This window comes from Taeniopygia guttata, chromosome Z (assembly GCF_048771995.1).
Source record: "Taeniopygia guttata chromosome Z, bTaeGut7.mat, whole genome shotgun sequence".
Taxonomy (NCBI): domain Eukaryota; kingdom Metazoa; phylum Chordata; class Aves; order Passeriformes; family Estrildidae; genus Taeniopygia; species Taeniopygia guttata.
Window position 1 is genome coordinate 18,720,986 of NC_133063.1, and position 21,810 is coordinate 18,742,795.

General features: G+C 41.0%; 1 protein-coding gene across 7 annotated transcripts in view; it reads left to right on the forward strand.

Annotated features, from left to right (window-relative positions):
- The first annotated feature begins 8,104 nt into the window (after positions 1-8,104).
- Positions 8,105-21,810, forward strand: part of ARB2A (ARB2 cotranscriptional regulator A) — a 254,123-nt gene continuing 240,417 nt past the window's right edge. For 5 of the 7 annotated variants that reach the window (XM_072922382.1, XM_030258929.4, XM_072922384.1 and 2 more), the window contains exon 1: positions 8,105-8,260. The gene's annotated coding sequence lies outside the window, so the exon portion shown is untranslated. Of the gene's footprint in view, positions 8,261-9,950; positions 10,111-21,810 lie in introns of all 7 variants that reach the window. The other 2 variants (XM_072922381.1, XM_012577437.5) reach the window with 2 other exon arrangements.

Below are 21,810 nucleotides of genomic sequence, written 5' to 3' on the forward strand. Positions count from 1 at the left end.
AGTGAATGTCACAACAGATTTATGTATGTTCAACTTGCAGCAAAAACTGCTGAAGATGAATTTAAGAATATTTATATATCATTCTTTTGGCACAGTAGCAGGAACCAAAATAAATTATCCAGGAATAGGATGTAAGAAACAGTTTCAGAGTGTAAACAACAAGTTAAATAAGAATTTTGAATTAAGAAATCTTTAAAGCCAAAAAAGAGATTTTCCAGTCCTGCAAAGCAACAGTGTTGTTTTTAATGAGTTTTTTAGCATTTCCCTTTTTTCCCCTAAAGTTTCCAGTTCAACTATTGTAAAAAGTATTTTGGAAAAGGTAAAATATTATCTTTGTCAGGAAAACTAACAGATTTTTATTTTTCATTAAATACATTCAATGTGTTCACTATAAATTGTACACATAAAGCCAATTCCATCAATGTAAAGCCAGAAGAGCAAATGAAAAGGAACTGCAAAGGCAGTTCTAAAGAGAATTTGTTTTTCTCACATTCTCTTTTCTTTTGTGCTTTGATTCAGAAGGCACTTTTACAAAATAATGGGGGTTTTTTTGGGTTTTTTTTTGGTTTTTTTTTTTTAATCTCTGGAAGTAGGAACTGTCATTAACCAAAACAAACAAATTTAAGATGAAAAAAAAAATAGATTTGTTTTCCAGATTGGGGTTTGATAAGATCTGGGGTTAAGTTGCTCCATAGGGAGACCTATATTGTGTAAAAACATTGCTCAGCACTAAATAGTATCTTGTGATATTCATAAAGCAGATGACATAGGATGTCCGTTGGACAAAGCAAAATGACAATGCAGTTTTCAATATGATTCTTCTCCAGTCTGATACCATTTGAATCCTTTTGTCAAAGAAAATTATTCCCAAACTAGATCACATCCTTCAATTTCAGGATGCAGAGCAAAGCTTAAGTGAAATAAACAGACCACATTTATTGCAAATGTAAATCCAACCTGTGCAAAAAGAAAGCGATCAGTCACAGTACAGTCAGATACCCTGTCATGAACTGTTTGTCAGGGTTAGCATGCCCTTGACAAGCAGTACTATGACTGAGAACTGTCAGTGTTAGTAACTCACGGTGCCAGATAGTGAAAGGAGAAACATTGGGACTTCTATAGAAAGGACCATGGTGTTCTGTGAGCACTGAGCGCTACAGGAGGCCCTAACAACTGTTTATGAAAGTTGCATTGCAGGACATCCTACTTGCTACAATCATCTATCAGCTGCTTATAAAATCCTGCCCACCTTTACTGTGTGATCTGGAGTTGATAAAGTTTTAATTTTGAGTGGGTGGTATAAGAAGAAAAAGATTTTTTTAAAAGACCAAAAAGTATTCTGCATTCCAAATTTCTCATCCCATCTCACTTTCTGCTTCAGCATCTTTATGCTGATTGAAGTTCTTCAGGCAGTTTTTAAAAAGACAAAAATATAAATAAAATCAATTGAACCAAATAAGATCTAGGACAACAAAGAACACATCATAAAGTGCATTGTAGAATGTGAATAAAAAAATATTGTGTAGAGTTGTGTTATTTTACATTCCATTTGAGTTTATTGCGATATATTATGTACGCGGTTTGTTCCATGTTGAAGTTGGTTTGTTCCATGTACCCCCCCATTCAGTTGGTTCTATCCCCAGTTTCCCGCTTCTCCTCCCCTGTCAATCCTCCCCAAAAGTGCCAAGTCATTCCCCTGTCCCCTCCCAGGATCCCTGTCCGTCACCCGGTGCCCCTGCCCCTCCATCCAGAACCTTCTACCCAGGGCATCGTGTGATTGGGTCAGGTCCTGGGCCCCCCCTCCATATCCCTCTCCTACTGGCCCTTCCCCAAGAGCGAGCCACACCCCAGCGATTCCCATTGGTCCCAGTTTTCCCCGCCCCCTGCAGTATAAAATCCCCTGACATCCAGTTCCAAGTGCCTTCTCTGGCAGGCACCAGTGCTGTTATCTGGATCCTCGTTCAGCATTGTCCCCGTTGGGACATAATAAAGAGGATTTTGGCCCCCAGAGGAGGACTCTCTTCTTTCTCTACACCGCGGGGATTTCGGCTGCATCTCTACCAACCCACACAGCGCTCTCCAAAGCCCACAGAGGTCCAGCGGAGGGTGCTGGAGACCTGCCCACTCTCTCCCTCACGGAGAGCTAGCCGGGGGCAAGAAGATGAGGCTTGAGGGGGAGAACACGGCAATAGTGCCTATTTCAGCTCTTTCCCTTTTATGCTTTCACTCTTATCTCACATAAGTTTCCTCTTATTATTGAAATAATTCCTAGTTTTCTTGGTATACATTACAAAATTCCATGTTTTTCTATTTATCCTGCATATATATGACCTTAAGAGCTTCTTCCCTGTTTTCACTGAGCTACAATAATAAACTTTGGAAGCTTACATACTAGGGTTTAAAATGGTTTCATTCATAATATTTTCATTCATTTTTTTCCGTTCAGTTTTTTGAGTTGATGAGGTGTCTTTTCTCAGGCATCTTAAATAATCCTTATTACAGCAGTATTTGTTATTCTAAAAACTGTCTTCAGAGCATAATTGCTTGTCATTGACAAATACCTTACACCCTTGGTGTGCTTCTCTTTAGATATGATGAAGTCTTAAAGTAACCTCTCCCATTTTTTATGTGGTTCGAGTTATAATTTTTTCCTCTAAATCAAAAAAAGTATTTTCATACTGACAGCACTAAAAACTGCATGCTCTGTCACACAGACTACCCCTCAGTTAGAATAGCTTTTCTCATTTCCATGATGCAGACACTGGTAGAGCTACTTGCCCATGTCAGTTGGCAACTCATTGGCTGGCTTGTTTATTTCACATTCCCAGTGAATCCTGAGGGTACCCTGCCTTCCAAAGTACTATTGCTTCAGAGGTTTTCTTGAAAATCTGAGTCTTGTTTCTGGGTTTGGTTTTTTAGCCCTCTGTGCTGTTTTCAGTGCAGTGTTGCCATTATTTCATATGACTGGCAGTTGACAGTTCTTCTCTTTGAAACACCTTCTCTTTCAAATCCAATTTCCTAATTATTTAATGGGAAAGAAACAAGATCTCTGGCCTTTTTTTTATTACTTATATTTTGGGGGGAAAAACAAAGACATGGTAACAGAAAGGACTCCTTTACAAAACAAGTCCAGGCAAACAAATGAGAGATGTCTAGTTTATACTAGAAAATTATATCCTGGTCATGCAGCCTCATGACTTCTTGTGAACCTCCTGCAAAGTCCTGTATGTAGGGTAAGCACTACTGAACAATGAGTGAAATACCAGTGTGTCACCCACATTATTCTCATACTACGAGCAAAACAGCACTGTACAAGCTAAGATGAAAATGAACTATCCCAGCCAAAACTAGGCTATCACACTTTCTATTCATATCTGCTTAATATGGAGTAACTGGTCAATCCAAGGACAGTGACTGAATATAAGTTGGTTCAATTCATCTTATTTGGAAAGAATTAATACAATAAGGATGTGTATGCAGTTTTAGCCTTGACATATTCCCTACATTTCCTTTACAGCCTCACAGGTCATCTATGTCCATGAAGGACATTGTAACAGATGTTGAATTCACTCATAATCTTTAACTAGGTCTGTAGCCTTCTACAGACTAGAGACATTGATAGTCATTAACTAAATGCAGTCCAATAGAGTTGTAATTGGTCACTTATGCTTTTTGTAGGGGACTGTTGTTTCATAAACGTCATTCTTTCCTCTACATTTCTTGAAGTGCAGCTCTGTTTATCAGACATGGGTAAAGTTATGAAGAAAATGAAAATGAAGACATTTTCTGAAACTAATTTCTATGGTATCTGAGTGTTTCAAACTTACCTTCACTTACCCCACATAAGGAAATTATGTTTTGGTTAAAACTGTGAACTAAAATGAAAGCAGTTTTAATAATCTTGGATACAACTGACAGATACACGCTTCTGTGGGTTAAGAGAGTGATGGTGAATGGTGCCACATCCACTTGTTGGCCAGTCATCAGTTGTGTCCCAGGAATCAATGTTGGGCCCAGTCCTATTTAATATCTTTACTGATGATCTGGATCAGGGCATTGAGTCCATCAGCAAATTTGCAGATGACACCAAGCTTGGATTGAGTGTTGATCTGCAGGAAGGTAGGAGAGCTCTGAAGGGACCTGGACAGGCTGGATAGATTGGCCAAATCCAAAGATAGGAGGTTTAACAAGTCCCAGTGTGAGGTCCTGCACTTTGGCCACCACAACCCCCTGCAGTGCTACAGGCTGGGGACAGAGTGGCTGCACAGTGGCCTGGCAGAAAGGGACAGTGCCAGACTGAGGAAGAGCTTGGCCAATGGCATCCTGGCCTGTATCAGGAATAGTGTGGCCAGCAGGACCGTGGAACTCAATCTTCCCCTCTTCTTGGCACTAGTGTGAGTGCATTGTGAGTGCTGTGCCCATTTCTGGGCCTCTCAGTTTAGGAAAGACGTTGAGGTGCTGGAGCGTGTCCTGGGAAGAGCAGCAGAGTTGGTGAAGGGTCTGAAGCACAAGTCCTGGGAGGGGCAGCTGAGGGAGCTGGGGTTTCTTAGCCTGAAGAAAAGGAGGCTCAGGAAGGCCTTGTCACTCCCTACAATTGCCTGAAAGGAGGGTGTAGCAGATGGGAGTCAGTCTCTTGTCCCAGGCAACAGCAACAGGGCAAAACAACACAGTCCTAAGCTGCACCGGGTTTAGGTTGGACATTAGGAAGAATTTCTTCACAAAAGGAGTGATGGGGCATTGGAATTGTCTATACAGGGAGGTGGTGAGGTCACCATCCCTGCAATGCCATGGTCTAGTTGACAGGGTGGTGTTAGGTCACAGGCTGAACTTTGTATTTCTAAAAAGTGAGCTCAAGAACCTTAGCAGACATGCATAGAATCAGAGACTCACAACATGGTTTGGACTGGAAGGGACCTTAAAGATGATTTCATTTCAACCCCGCTGCCATTGGCAGGAAACCTTGCACTAGACCACGCTGCTCAAAGCCCTGTCCAACTTGGCATTCAACAGGCATGCAGATGTTTTTGCTAGTATTAGCCTATTACTGAAATTAGCCTATTACTGATAGCTGAACATAAGTCTATGAAGATATCAGAATTTTACAATTCTACATGCAAGCAAAAGATGAAAGCCCAGCTTCCAGCAAAAGGCTATTAACTGCACACTGCCTCTGGTTCCTCTTCACTCTGATATTTGGAGTTTCAGGGTCAGTCCTATGAATCTTGGAAACCTGACCTTTCAAACTGTTACCTCTTTGCAGAGCTTTGAAGTATTGAAGAGCTTCAAATCTGTAGTCAACATCTGTAGAGTTGTGTTATTTTTCATTTTAGCCAAGTTCTATTGCGTTATATTATGTACGCGGTCTGTTCTATGTTCAGTTGGTTTGTTCCATGTACCCCCAGTTTTTTAAGTTGGCTCCTCCCCCAGTTTCCCTCCCCTGTCACTCCTCCCCAAAAGTGCCAAGTCATTCCCCTGTCCCCTCCCAGGATCCCTGTCTGTCACCCGGTGCCCCTGCCCCTCCTTCCAGAACCTTCTACCCAGGGCATCGTGTGATTGGGTCAGGTCCTGGCCCCCCCCCCCGCCCCCCCCCCCATATCCCTCTCCTACTGGCCCTTTCCCCAAGAGCGAGCCACACCCCATTGGTCCCAGTTTTCCCCGCCCCCTGCAGTATAAAATCCCCTGACATCCAGTTCCAATCGCCTTCTCTGGCAGGCACCAGTTCTGTCAGCTGGGTCCTTGTCAGTGCACTATCCCCGTTGGGACCCAATAAAGAGGATTTTGACCCCCAGAGGAGGACTCTCTTTTTGTCAGCACCGCGGGGATTTCGGCTGCGTCTCTATCAACCCACACAGCGCTCTCCAAAGCCCACCAAGGTCCAGCGGAGGGTGCTGGAGACCTGCCCACTCTCTCCCTCACGGAGAGCTAGCCGGGGGCGAGACGAGGCTTAAGGGGGAGAATGCGGCAAACATCTCTTTGTGGGTCAAGCATCTCCAAATGCACAACATTCTCTGACTTGATTTGATTAAGCTGCCCTCCTTAAATCCTTCCTTGGACCTGTAATTACAAAAGGCTGTAGCATGATCAGAGACACAGCATATTTTTAGCTGTACTACTTACACTAACTGTCTCTGAAACTTCAATAGTCTACTGGTTTATTTTAGTTATTGTTTGGGATGTGGTTTTTGTTTGGTTGGTTTTTTTTGTGGGTACTGCAAGAGATGGAGAATGATGGTGAACCAGATTAATACCCCAATAAAAAGCACAGACTACTTTTAGTGTGAGTCAGTACTAGCCTGGTTCACTTTGCCATTTAGTAGTACTTGCGAAAAGAGATGGAATGAACTTCAAATGTTAGGACAAAATTGCTTACATCAATAATATCCCTAATATCTCACCGAAAGACCCACATGTAAGTGCAACTTTTTTCTAACATGGGAAATACAGGGCAAATAAGTCTTAATGTGAGAGGCTCTAACATAATTTCCAAAATGTAAACAAACTAGTTCTCCAAGAGATGATAGTATCTTCTGCACCAAAGAAGAAAAGTATTTCACTTGCTCCTTCCTTAGGTATTGCACAAAACAGGAAAATATGTTGCCCAGAGAGGTTGTAGATGTCCCATCCTTGGAAACATTCAAGGCCAGGCTGTACAGGGATCTGAGCAACCTCATCTGTTTGAAAATGCCCCTGATTATTGCAGAGGGGCTTGGACTAGATGGCCTTTAAATGCTTCTTTCTACCCAAACTATTGCACTGAGATCAAAAATAAAAGGTCACTGCTTTGGGTCATTACAGAGAGAGCAGCTGGGAGTGACTTTGATGAAAAATGTTTCTTCCACATATGTCCATGGCTCTAATTTGCGGAATTTTGCCATCAGTCGTGACTGGGATATAAGAGGGGATGAAATATTTCAGTTGCACATGAAGTATGTGGCAGTTTTCAGATGTCCTTGGAACTGGAACCTCACAACCATCCTGTGCAGGTAGAACCATGAGAGCATTTGCATGATGCAGGTTGTCAGCAGTCATCTGACCAACTCTGGAGAGCTTTTCAGGGAGGAAGACACTGTATCCTTGAAATCAAACCCAGATGCTTCTCACTATGCAAGTACAAAACAATTGGGACTGCTTGCCGTGATCAATGTTTTACTGTAGGCCAATGCAATATAGCCCTCCCGTATTTCTGAAGATGCCTGAAACATCTAAAATGAAAAACTGTCCCGTCTTTTATTTTTACAAACTCCTAAGTTATCAAAATAGAAACCTGGGAGTTGTTATGTGTAGCAGATATAATTCACGGCATTTCTAGTATGATATATGTGATATTGAATATTTGTTGGAGTATACACATTTGTATTAGGATTCCCCCCCATCCTTGCAGGCGAAACCTGGTGTATGTTGAAACATAATTTACAAGTAAAAGGATGTGGCTCGGCCAGGAGATGGGGATGGGCCATGTCTGGAGAGAGACGGGACGCCCAAGGGCTGATCATGGCATGAAGGACCCGAGATGGATATCAAAATCCTCGGGCAGATACATGTGAATGCAGCTTCCCGTAAATTTCATCAAGGGATTCAACAAACTCCGGACACTGAATTGTTCTTCCTCATCACCAAAAAAAGAAAATCTCATTAACCTATGGACTCTGAATGGAAGAAAAGACTGACTACCGAAATCTTGGCCTCAGGCGGAATTTTTCCGATAAAAACCGCTTGTGCCAGGATGGAGGTGTGTGGGCATGGGGAAAACCTCTGCTGAGGGTGACTTCTTGTTACACACCCAGCGCCGACCCCGGGCTCGGCTCTGTTCTTTCCTTGTGGCTGGCTAGATGGAATTTGATTGCAAAATAAATATTTTTTTTCATTTTAATTTGGTTGGACAAATTTTCATTTATAACAAAGCGGATAAACGACCTTCCCGGTGAGATCTACCAGCACTCGAGCAACAAACAGCCCGCTACCTAGATGCCGGTAACCGGCTGATTCCTGTCAGCGTTGCCCGCTCGGAGTTTATTCCAACGGAGCCCCTCACAGCGCGGTTTCTGAGCAGCGCCCGCTCTGAGGGCGGCGCGGTCGGGAGCGCGCAGCCGCCGCCGCTCGCGCTCCGCTTCCGCCTTCCCCGCCGCGCCCCCGGGCGCTGACGTCAGCACGCGCGGGCCCCGGAAGCGGAGCCGGCAGGGGGCGGGCGCTGGGCCCGGAGCGGCCGCGCGCTCCCGGTGACGGCGCCGCGCGCGCCGCGCTCCGCCGGCGGCAGCGCCAGGTACGTGCGGGGCCGCGGCCCTCGGGTACCGCCCGCGGCCCTCGGGTACCGCCCGCGGCCCTCGGGAGCCCACCTCTCCAGCCCTGCAGCGCGATGGAGACCGCGGCCCCGCGGTCGTCCCGTGTGCTGGCGTCAGGCCCAGAACGACGGCGGGAGCGGACGGGGCAGCGGCGGCCGTCCCCGATCCGTCCGCGCCCGCCGCGTGGGCTGGCGGAGCGGGTGTGGAAATGCCTGTGTGCCTGCGTCGCCGGGGGTGCGGGGGACGGCCGCCGTGCCGCTGCCCCGGGCTGGCCACCGGCTCTGCCCGGCGCTGCGCCGTGCCCGCTGCCGCGCCACGCTGTTCGCACTTTCGCAACCTTTTCCCGCTATCACGGCTGTCACACGAACCAGAAACAGGGAATATAACAGTTACAATTTTCATTTTTCTACATAAAATCGAAGGGTTTTGCTTTTCGGAATGTGTCCTTACATGTTTTGGTGCAGTCAGCTGCTTTTGCCAGACGAGACTTGCCAGTTTTCCCCGCTGCCTAATGCAAGCTTTCTATATAGTCGTAAATGATAAGTCATTTAAGCGTGATTCTTCTGACTTTATGATTTAGCTGGGTTTGAGTGATAGTTTTCATTCCAAGTATTGCTCTTCTAATTAGGTGGGATTGAACACTTCTCTTTAGACTTAAGTTTCTTGTAGTTGTGACAGCTGAGAAAGGTGCATGAAATACTTCCCATTTCTGAGTTATCCAAATGCAGGGAAATGATTTTTCAGTTTAAATTGTTACTTTTGCTTGGTTTTGGTTTGGGAGGGATAAGACTCAAAATTTGTAATTCTAACAATTAGAATCTTCTAACAATATAGATTGGGCATCTATAGTCCCTTTCCAAAACCCACTCTCTTAGCTTTTTGAGGAACTGTTGCCTTTGCTTTTCTTTCAAAGCTAAGTACTGAAGGTTTTGAGAGATATTGAACTGGTTTCCTTCCAGATACCTAACTTCTACTGTGGTGTTGCATGAGCTAAGCTGCTCAGAACCACATAAGCCAGCTTGTCACAAAATGTGTTTTCCACTTTACAGTTTTTTTTGTCATGAATTTTTGGCTAAAGTACTGAGTTTGCATGAGCAGGTAACAGACATTGTTCAGGACATACCATCACTGGCAAAAAAAGTGTTATAAAAGCATTAGCAATTACAAAGCTAACTGGATACTTTTGATCGTAACGGAGCACCAGTTTGGTGACACTGAAGAGGGAGGTGTTAATAATATTTGCCTTCAAAGGAGAAGAAATACCCATAATACAGCAGAAAGGTAGTGTCCTTTTAGTAACCCTTAGTATTTTCTTGGAATCTTTAAGGAGGCAGGTGGTGAAAGAGTGGCATCATGTTCTATTACAAATGGCAAAGCAGTCTTATGATAGCATCTTGGTTAAAGAATGTAAAATTAGGTATTTTGTAATTACGTAGGAAAAAGTGAAAAAGATCTTGTGTAGGGGAAACTAAAATTTTTACAGCTGGGGATAGTTGCTTAGGGTGTGTCACAGAGAGCAGTCAATGTGAAAATGCAGAAAGGATATCTTTATATGCTCCTCTGGGTTTAGAATTTACTACATCTGATGTTCTGAGTGTTTTACATATTATTTCACTTTCTTTAAAAACTAAAAAAACCATTATTTTCTGACCAGAGTATTGGTCTTCACAGGGTAGCTCCAGATAGAAGCCCCGGGTGATGGCTGTTGCTGAAGTCGCTGCCAGTACTTACTGCCTGCTTGTCAGCTGGAGGTCTGATGTGCCTACCACCGCTGGTGTTAGTCTAGGCACGCCCCAGCCCACCTCTGGCAGAACATGGTGGGTTAAGACAGGTGTAATATTTATTGTGTTTAAGCTGACCTGACTCTTTTTGTCTGCAGTAGGTTAGCAGATGCGGGTAGGTGTAGGAATGAGATGAAAACTTCCAGCAGGCCAACAGTCCTGAGCAGCTGGAGGCAGACAAGGGCCTCGTCATTTCAGATGCACAGTGCACACTCAGACTGCTCTCTTAGTGAAATACCTTTAATTATTGGGAGTTTCCTCACCAGTGCCTGGATTTTGTCTGTCTTCTTGAGATTGCCTTTTCAGTGATTGTAGCCAATTATGACTATATTTAAATCTGCAAGTTGATTTGACCATGGTCTTTACTGAATTGCCTTTTATGTACTAGTTAGCAAATGTTTGGGAGAGCTTCTCCTTATAATTACTCAGTGGGGATTTATCTTTTAGAATCTCTTCTTTTAAGTTCACAACCTTATTTTTTTTTCCCTTGAAGACTCAGCACTGACTCTGGAGGTTTTGCCCATTCCAGGCTCTATAGAAAAAGTCCTGAATACAACTCTATTGCTGATACTTTGAATCTGCCCCACTGTTCCTTTGGGGAATAATGTGCTGTTGTAACTGAGGAGTTTTTTAGATTTACAATAGATTACTGGAATTCTTTGAAGTAAAGCATACATACAAAGAATGAATAGATATCTTTTAAATTTTTTTCCACAAGCTTACTGAAACAAACTTGTTAACAATGGACATGAAAACATCCTCTTATGAAATTTAGTACTACTCTGTGAATTTGTTTGGTGCTTTAGAAGGACATTTTATTTCTCTTCACAGGTACTGTTGTACATATATCTACTTAGCCTGCAGATGAGTTTCACAGATTTGTACTGAGTGGAATTCCCAGAGTACAATTTAATTGGCTTAATTTTGTTACTTTTCATGGTTATTTTCCAGCATTTTATTTGCTGTATGGACTTTGAAGAACTCAATATTTAAGTACTCACAACATTCCTTACTCTGTTATTGTAGTGTGACTGAGTTTTATTGGAAAGTTGAAAGATTTGCTTTTATATAATCCTTACCTTTCTGCTCAGCTCATTATCAGTTACTCAGTAGTATGTTAGTTTTGGTAACAATTTTTTTTTTATGGTTGACTGTTTTCATGAATCAGACTGGGACCAAAAGTTACTTACCTTCAGCTACAGACCCACTCCATTAAAAAAAGTGCCCAGGATGGAGTTTCATAGCCTGTTCACATTTGATCCCTGTTGCTGGAATGGGGACCTCTTCTCTCTGCTTCCTGCCCCTTCTCTCCAAGCCAAGCGGAAGATAACTGGCTGCACAGTGAGCCAGGTAAAGAAGCAGATCCAGCTGATACAGAACTAGAGATAGGCAATGCTTCTCATGGCTTAGGTTGCTCACTGACGTGAATGCCACCATAAGTAGTAGTGATAGGACACAGGGCAGCGGCTTTAAATTGAAAGAAGGCAAGTTTAGATTAGCTACTAGGAAAAAAATTTTTACAGCAAGGATGCTGAGACATGAGAGCAGATTGTCCAGAGAAGCTGTGGGTGTCCCATCCCAGGATGTGGAAGGCCAGACAAATGTTTTGGACAGACTGGTTTTGTGAAAGGTGATGCTGCCCATGGAAGGTCACTGAACTAGATAAACCACAAGGTATCCCAAAACCCAAATGCTTTTATGAGTCTATAAGAAATAACGTAGAACTTGCGTGGAGAATCTGGAAGTAGGAGAAGGGCTGTAAGTGTATCGTACAGACTACAGCAGATCATGAATCTGCCTCCTGAGTCACCTTGTACTTTGTGGTGAAAGTTTCTCAACCACTTTTCTGAGCAATCTTTCTAGTGAGTTAATTAGGAGTGATACTGCTGGTGAGGCTGGTGGCCTGCTCTGTGGTCTAGTCAAGTCTTCACTGCCTTTATTCCTGTTACACTCTCCTGAAGAGTATTGACCTCCATCTGGTTGGAACCTCTCTGGTATTGCTGTTTGTATTCTGTCGAGTGTGTGTCTAAACAGGAAAGGTAAACCATGTAAGACTTTATCAGGCTAATTTTAGGTGTTTCTGCTGTTGTGTTTTCTGTATTCTTCCAGGTTCTGTTGGCCAGCAGAAATTCAGGAGACCAATCTGTGCAAAGCTTCCTATATAGACTTTTGGCTATTATAGGTATTGATTTTAAATACATAGGTGAAATAAGTATTGTCTTGGCAAAAACTCTATTAGCTGAATCAATATATTTGGTATGGCTGTTAATTTAAGAAACTTTCTGTCAGCAAGCAGTTTATTCTGTGTCGTGATTTAACCCCAGTTGACTACTAAGTACCATATAGCCTGTTAGTCACTCCCTTCCTTTTTCTCCCTGTCCCAGTGGAATGGGGAGTGAATTAAGAAAAAGAGGTAAAAATTGTGCATTGAGATAAAAGCAGTATAATAATTGAAAGAAAATAAAATGCTACTAATGATAATAATTTTAGTGAAGAGGAGAGAGAAAGGGAAATAAAACTCGAGACAGACAAGTAACATGCAGTACAGTTGCTTACCACCTGCTGACTAATATCTAGCCCATTCTCCCTTCTGGGTAGCTTCCCCAGTTTATATACTGGACACAATGTTCTATGGTGTGGAATGTTACTTTGGCAAGTTCATATCACCTGTCCTGGCTGTGGTCCCTCTCAGCTTTTTGTGCAGCTACTCACTAGCAGAGCACGAGACACAGAAAACTCCTGGACTTGGGGTAAGCACTGCTTAACAATAGCCAAACCATCCACAACATTATTCTCATCCCAGATCCAAAACACAGCACTGTACCTCTCATCCTGAATGCAAAACACAGCTACACTAACCCAGACAAAACCAAGACATTCAGGCAGGCAAATGAAAGAATTTTCTTTATTGCATGTTTAGAAAGAGAGATGATGATTAAAATAAGCATTAGCTGTACACGTTGTCAATAAGAATTAGCTATACACATTGTCAATGGTACTGCAAGTTAGCCAGTTTCACTTTTGACTGGAAGCAGGTCCCTACCTGAAGCACCAGTAATGTTAGTGCTTATGTTTTTTGATGCTTGTGCATTAAAAGTCAGGCCCATCACACTATATTGTCCCAGTTTCTGCTTTTATTAGTGTTGGTAATTATCAGTGGGTAATAAGGAATTTTACTATAAATTTCAAGTCAAAGTCTAGGCTAATTTTCTTTTTCTTTTGAGAGGGACATGAAAGTGTTGATTGTATTGAAAATATTCTTGATTACTCTTAAGTACCCCACAGCAACTCCAAGATGTAAGTAAAAAGTATGAAATTTAATAGGAAGATAGCTTTGGAAATTGTGAACTATTTCCCAAGATAGCTAGTCTGGATTTGCCTGAATTACAAGCTCCATAAACTTGCCATTTTCCATTTGTGGTATCTTTCAAAGTACTTAATTCCAATTCTCTGGACATTTAATATTGTGGGATAGACACATTATGCTGACCCATAGGGCTTTTTTCACTATATCAGCTTTTTGCAGTGTCTATAGTGAAAGCTCCTGGTGGGACATGGCAAAAAGTGGTCTCTCTGGTTTCTTGTCATCCCTTGACTGAGGTATACTTTCTCTTAGGAACGGGAATAGTGGACCCCTCATTGTTCTATTTTAGGTGTATGAAGAGAGGTGGTTTATTGTACTTTGGAGCTGTTTTATACTTCTGTGTCTTGGTTTTTGGAGTAGTAGCTGCTTGTTTGAGAATATGGACAAAGTAGTTCTGATTGATCATGTTGTCAGAGTGCCAGGTACTCTTCAGCTTGTCTTCAGTGCTGTGTTGAAGACCAAACCTAACAAATAATGTGGTACTTATAGTTTCTTTTTAAGTTCTGCAGGCCAGGCTTTATAAAGCCTTGAAATTCATGTTTGGGTGGCTGTCACGATTTGGCATACATACATGCAATACATGCAAATCTAAGTCTCCTTGTTTAACTTACGAAGGTGGTAAACTAACTTTGCATCCTTCCTTCTTTTTTTAGGCATAATGTGTAGCAAATCTTGAAAACATACTGCTTTTTTCCTAACAAATGGGCATCTCATTCCTCTTGCAGAATGTGTGTTACAAACCCACCTCAAGAAGGAAAATGTTAATTGGGCTAGATTTGAATAAATACAGGCACCACAGTCAAAAGGAAAGCTGAAAGTATTTCAAAGAAGAAATGGGTTTACAGGAAGCCTCTTTGAAAAAGCCATTATATAAAAGCATTATTAAAATTTGGTGAAATGAGAGATAAATAGATGTGCTCATGAACACAGTCTGTATGTCTTGAATAATGATCATTGTACTGAAACAGTATCTCCCCACTGAAACACACTATTCAGTCTTGTGAAATAAAGTCTGAATGAAAAGAGAATTCTGTATATGTATGTTGGTATCTGCCATGCTGCAGGAGTGTGTTAACATAGCCTACCTGCAAGCCTAGGAGGAACATCTCAGAACAAGCATAGCCATCAAAATCAAAGCTACAATTTATGCAAACTTGCATTTGATACATGCTAATCAGTAAGTCAAAAATGGTGGCAGTTTCCTTATACTTTATTTTAAATATTTGCATCTTGGAATAGCAGAGTTTGAATTTTGGAAGCATAAACTATTTCCTACCACAGTGATCACTGCTTGAGTCCTTCTTTTGCTCTTTCTTTGTTTCTTTCTTGGCCACGTTGGCAAATCAGGCTAAAAAGTTTTTAGGCAGCAGCTGTATCCCAGTTCTGTCACCTCAGTTGTACCAGGTGAAAATTGATAAATTAAAAGTGTACTCATTAAAAAAAAAAAAAAAAAAAAAAAAGAGTAGGGAGGGGGGGAAGTAAAAGAAAGAAAGGAAGGTAGTTTTAACTCAGATCAAGTCCCTATTTTGGTTTAACTCAGATGTGATTCCCTGAACTGGTTCTCTGTGCATTGCTACAAACAGTTCTGTCAGTTGAGGGGACAGCATGGGTAGGGGGTGGGACTGCTAAAGTCGTTTTGCAAAGATGTGTTTGTGAATATGTCTTTTGATTCTAAGACCTGGGGGCAGGAAGGGTCTTTGTTCTGTATTTGCTCTCTGTGAAACAGTGGGGTACTTGTTATCTGCCTGGATGAAGTTGAACATAGCATTCCCTTGGCTTGGATTTAACATTTCTCAGTATAAGAAATTGTCCTCAATTTTTAGAAACTTTGAGCCTGTTCTGATAATAGCAGCATGAAGACTCCAGGTTATTTCACTCTGTGTTATGTCCACTGTGATAATGAAACTTTTATTTCCATCAAGAAGCAATATGTGCTTAACCACCTTGCTGTGTGAGCTTTCGTATCTGTAGCAAACCCCAGTTAGTATCCTGACTTGTACTTTCTTTATTAAGACATGATTTTTTATTGTCAGTGACTCAGAAACAGTGACATTTTTGGCACACAGTACCATTTGTTCTCTGTTTTTGCTCTTTCTAAATAGGTTAAATCTCTTGAATTGTAGCATTACATTCATGTGAATCATCCTATCAAATTCTCTAACATCACATAGGTTGCATGTACATTCGTGCAGGAGAGCTCTAAGTTCTTGTTCATTATCTTTCAACATAATTCTCTGGGCAATTAAAGATTTTTAAAAAAATTTTTGTCTTTCCATTCTTTTTTCTATTATCCTTGTCTTCCTTTCTGGTGAGTATTTAAGTAGTCATAAAAATTGGGGTAACTCCCTAAGGAATAATTGCAAGAGGACTACACCACAAAACCCAGAAGCTTGAATTTTGAATTTGAGACAGTTGGTTGAAACAGGAATGAAGGAATTGAAATATACTGAGATGGAAAGTCCAAGTCCGTAAGGATGTCAACCCATGCCTGCATTTTCTTGAGATGAAAGATAGTTTGTTTCAGACACTGAATTTTTCAAAGCTAGTAGTGTGTTCATTTTGGGAAGCTCTGATTTTGCATTCACAGTAATGTCCAGAGGCAGCCTTTTAAAGAAGATTATTTTAAAATTTCCAGAGAATCATGGTCTTTAGAGTTTGCTACAAAGAGGGATATAAAAAAGCTTTATTTCTGTAAGAATGTTTAACTATTTAGCTTTCAAAAAAAGGAGCATGATGCAAATAACATATTATTTTTTCTTTTGTTGGTTGTTCTAAATTGCATTTATATTTTGCAGTATAGGACAGCAGATAAATAACTTATAATGTTTTACTTTATGGGAAATGGTGGTATATATACCACCATACCTCCCCCCAAAAAATATACTGTGAGGATAGTCAAACATGGGAGTGGGGCCCAGAGAGGTTGTGGGATCACTGTTGTTGCACATCTTCAAGGCTTGATAAGCCCCTAAGCAGCACATTCTGGTAACACCTTTCAGTTGACCTCTAAAAGTATGTGTAGATTGATACAAGGTATACCTTACCTTATACATGGTGCTGTGTTGTTGTGCTTTGATTTCGAATTAGGAAGAAGGTAGTTGGTACAGTGCTTTTATGTTAGGTATCAACCTCAGTATTGGTGTGTAAGAATCTCCAGCAATTCTACCTGTACTAGACATGCTGGGCTCTTCTTGTTGTTTGTGCATGCCTGCCAGCACCACAGAACAACTGACTGTGCTTATTCTCCACAGGGCTGTGGTGAGGATGTGTACTGTCAGTGGATAGCAGGGAGTGTGGTCTGAGGAAAGCTCTCAGTTGGCTATGTCATTTCTGTAATCATTGTAAAATGGCGGGGTGAATGACCAGTGAACTGGAGCAGTGTAGATAAAGGGAGCTTGGGAACAAGAAGTTGAGTTGGCAGATGAAAATTAAAATGAGAACTTGGGGAGGGAACAGAATGGCACTAGAAGCTCTCAGGATAAAATATGAGGCCTAAGACAAGCAAACTTGTGAGAGAAATAGGAGAGGATGATTGAAGGCTACTTAAATGTGGAAAAGGAGGAATTGAGGTTGGGAGAAGAAGGTTGTACTTAAAACTAAAAAGATTAGGTAAAATACTGAGTGTCTCCTTTTTAAATTAGTATCTTCATTCAGTGCCTTGACAAAGGCAGAAGTGCAGTGGAAAAAAACATATGATTATGCCTTCTCTATTGGGTTTGTGTGGCAAGGTTTTAGTAGCAGAGGTCTGCAGGTGTGGCTTTTGTGAGAAGCTGCAAAAGCTTCCCACATGTCCAGCAGACCCAGTGCCAGCCAACTCCCAAGATTAATCTCCTGCTGGTCAAGGCTGTATCCTTGCAACCCGTGGAGGTTCACAGAGGGGCAGGATGGTGCCCAAAGGAGCTTCCCAGGACTGTATTGGACAGAAGTGTAGGTATAGATGACACTACCTTAGAGAAGTAGTTGAGAATAGAGATCACTTCTTTTCTCTTTGTGTTTTCCAGGCTGTTTTTTCTATGAGACTGTGTCAGAACTCAAAATGTCCCTCAGACATTTTTAGAGGTTCCAAGCCTTAGTCAGAAGCATTTTAGACCCTAGCAAGCAGATGAAAACAGCTGTAATCTTGAGTTTAAACCATAGAATGAATTACCAACTTTGAAAGTAGAACAAGCAGTCACAGAGGGTTAGATGATATAGTAAAAGTAGTCACAAATTAGAAGGTAAAATTTTTTAATATTGTACAGGAGGGTTTTAACACCTGTACAGGGGGGTTTTACTTTGTACAGGAGGGTCAGGAGTTCTAAGATAGAAGAAAGTAGACCTAATCCTGTTCTTCCTCCTTCTTCTTCCTTACCTCCATGTTCTTAGTGATGTTGGCATTTTTCTATTAGTTTAAGCTAGGGACACACTGTTCAACGTAAATGATAGATATTAGCACATTATTGTAAATATAGTACACGTAATTTCTAGTATATAATGTTTGTACCATCCCACTAAGGGGCAGAGCCCCACACACTGCCCTGCAGGACAGACCTGCGGCAGGGCAGCAGAACATGTTATAGATAAGCAAAAATAAACAACCTTGAAACCAGCACAAACGAACTATGGCTTCTTCTTTAGCAACAGGGCAGAAAAACACAGACTTTCTACAATCTCGGAATCACCAATACCCACAGATTCCAACAAGACTGGACTTTTAATGCACAAGTGCTGAACTTTTTTTGTGTGTGGGGGTCTTAATTTTGGTATTCTCTGGTACCTGCAGAATTACCATTAATAATGTTAATTAGTAGTGTGCCTTTACGTAAGGAGGGCACAAATTTTGGCTTTTTCATGCAGATTGACTCAGAATCAGAAAGGAATTCCTGAGAACACAAAACTGAGACCCCTGAGACCATGAGCTCTTAATTTTTGTTTAACCAGACACTGCTGGTAATGATTCTGATATTCCTTGTGTGGTCATTGGTGATCATTGTTCTTGTGGGAGGTTAACTAATTTGTAAATGTACATGTGTGCATGCACACACACATACACACAGTCTGTATATTTGGTGTGCATTTCTGCTTTTTCTTATCTTCACAGGATGGTAGAGTTGTTGACATTGGCAGGGACCTCTGGAAATTGTGTAGTCCAATCCCAGTGCTCAGAGAAGGATTAGCTAGAGCACATTATTTGTGGCAGTGTATAATAAGTTTTGAGTATCTCCAAGGACAGAGATTCTGTAACCTTTTTTTACGATCCACTCTAATCACAGAGGTGCAAAGTGAGCTCTCTGTGGATTTGAAGGTTTGAATACTCCCTGAATACTCCCTGAAACAAGATTAGAACCAAATGATGTTAAATGTTGATACCAAAAATTGATACATTTTATTTAACAGTAAAAGAAGCAAAGAGAAAGAAAGAAAGAGAAAACAGAGGTGAGGGGTGGGAAGACAAGAAGAGTGACAGACATGTTAAGCAGAAACATATAACCCCTTCATGGATCTTGATGATGTCTCATTTATCCTCTGGTCTTCTAGGTGGTGAAGGTCCCCCACTGACAAAGAATAGAATCCAGTGGATTAATAAATGTTTGGGCCATGTGGGAATGCCCAGGTACCTCCCCTGAGGGTACAAGTTTGACATTGTCCCTTGCAGGACTGTATATCACTTGTATGATTTTACATCACGTGCAGAGCTCTGGTGCAGGTTCTGGGGAACCATTCAGGGAGCATTTAATGGATCAGGACACCCCCTAAGCAGCCCCTAGCATGAATGTCCCATAGATGTGGCCTTCCTGACTGAACCAGTTTGAGTAATGGAGGATGTGTGTTGCCTCTGACCAGAGGCTTTTTGCCATGCACCCAAAACCTCCTCCTTCCTTCTTTGGTGGCATGGGGGATGTCTGTACAAACCTGTTCTCAGTAGATGACACAGCTGCTGGGCTTCATCCTCCTGTGGAAGTATTCTTCTCCCCCAGCCCATAACTAAAAATAGTGTCATTTTTATTTAAATTAACTTACAGTCCAGGGCCTCAGCCTAGGCGACCCATTCAGGATGTGGTGTCTTTGGTGCAGCTTTCTTGATGCAACTTCACTACACAGTTTTAATGGACAAAACTCATTCATAAAAATGTTTAAGCCATAAACTACAATATTTCAGTCTCTGAAATCGCTTGAAATCACTTGTCTGGGTGCCTGCTCTAGTGTTTGAACCCCATTAGATTAAGGAAGTTTTTTCCTTATGTTTAAATGTTCAGTTTGTCCCCGTTGTATATTACCTTCTCACTGGACAGTGATGGGAAGTGGTCTCCTCTGGCATTTAATAGGTATTGTCTCCTCTGGCATTTAATAGATATTAATTATACTCCTCCCACTCCACCCAGACTTCTCTCCCTGCTGAGTAGTCCTGCTTAGCTCAGCCTGTGCTCAGATACCAGATGCTCCAAGCCCTTAACCAGTTTTGCTGGTCTTACTACAGTATGTCTGTGTCTGTGTTGCACCTGGAGCCGTCACAGTATTCCAGATGTGTTTAGAAGTGCAGAGTAGAGGAAAAGGATCATGTCCCTCCACCTACTTTTCCTAAAGCAGGATGTCATTGAAAGGATCTTCACTGCTTTGTTTCTTCAGGTCTCATTTTAAAATATCGGGAAACATGATATATAGTCTAGGTATATAGATATATAGTCTAGAAAATGTTTCCTGTTCTTTCTAAATTTTGGATGTTTTCCTTTCCAAGCTCTATTAGCTTGAAATAATATTATGTTTTGTGAAGTTTCAGAGACAGTAATGGAAAAGGTGTATACATTAGAGGGAGGAAATTTGCTCCTGCTGATTCTTGCAAGAGTGAGGAATATTTTGAGGCACAGTAATTTACTTATCAACATAAGTAGGTAGTTGCTTTCCATTGAGTTTGTACCTTATCCTTGGGGTAATTAAACTCCTGGCTAGTTATGACACACTTAACCAGAAACATAAAATTAGTATTTCTATGCTATTCTGGGCTTGGTTTTAAACCACTTGAGTCTTAAGTTGAAATAATTATCTATTCTGCTTACATTTTGGGGTTCTGTTAGTTTTGATTGTCTCAAAAGGACCATGTTCTCTCTCTCTTTCCCCATTTTTTAAACTCTTCATCAGATTTTTTGATCCGCCTTCCAAATTTCTATGAAATCTGCTAAATTTCATGTACATCAAGAGAGCATGTATTTTGTCCACCATTGCTGATCATTTATTCACAATATTTGGGGTTTTTTTGCTGTTTGGTGTAGGGGTATTTTTTGTCAAATGATTTTCCATTTGTTTTCCCCCTGCTTTTATACAGCACCATTTAGTAACAAAATATGGTGACTTTGAAAGTTTTGGTTTAGCTAAGATTTTTTTTTCTTTTTTCCTTCTTCTCTAGCACAGAAATTCAGGACAGACCGTTTTTTGTTCTTTGCCCTATGTCACATTTTTAAGCTGTTGAAACTGAAATGTTTCTTACACCTTCATTTTGAAGTAGGTAAAAAATATAAAATATTTGAAGGCTAGCTACGTTATTGAGTAGATGTTTGCAGCATATTTTTGCTTACTGTTCTGTAGTTGATTTAGCACTTTCCTTTGAAGCTTCATTTTGTCCTGAGTGTATACTGCAAATGTGACTGTGTAGTGATCAATACAGCTTTAATTTAATTACAGAAAAAAAGAATTCTTGTTTACACAATGATACTTTATAGGTCGTGCTATTTCAGCACATATTTTGAAAATCGTCAGTTGTTTGAGAAAATGTTTATATTGCCTACAACATACTTTTCAGGAGTCTGTTGTGCTCAGTGGGTCTGATGCTGCTTTGTATTTTTCCCATTCAGCACACTGTTTAATGTATGTGTTTTTCTTCTATTAATTTTTGTCTTGGAATCAATATGATCAGCTGCTATAGAGGTTGACATAAAGATTTTAACATTCATCCTTAGTAAAAATGTATATTGTTCATGGCTTTTTAGGATGAGACATTATCTGTCTGATCAAAAGATTACATAAGAAGTAAAATAATTTTAATGCATTCTGTACTCTTTTCCTGTAGTTACAGTTTGTTTATCTATAAACACTGTTGTAGTTACTATATTTTTCAGCTACCATGCTATTCAAATATCTAAGCTGTGTTTACCACCAGTCAATAGGGATTTTAAAAATTGAATGGAACAGAGAAACTGGAAAAAAATTACTTTGGGTTAGAATCAAAATTTCTTAGAAAGAGTCTCTGTTGAGCTTGTTTAGTTTACCAAAAAAAGAGTGGTGTCTAATCATGTAAGGGAAACATAGAAAACTTAACATACAAAGGTGTAGCAATAATTAGTGACTGAAGCCTGAAGCCAAAGTAGTTAAAACTGGAAAGAAAGTACAAAGGACAATGACTAGTCTTTCAGAA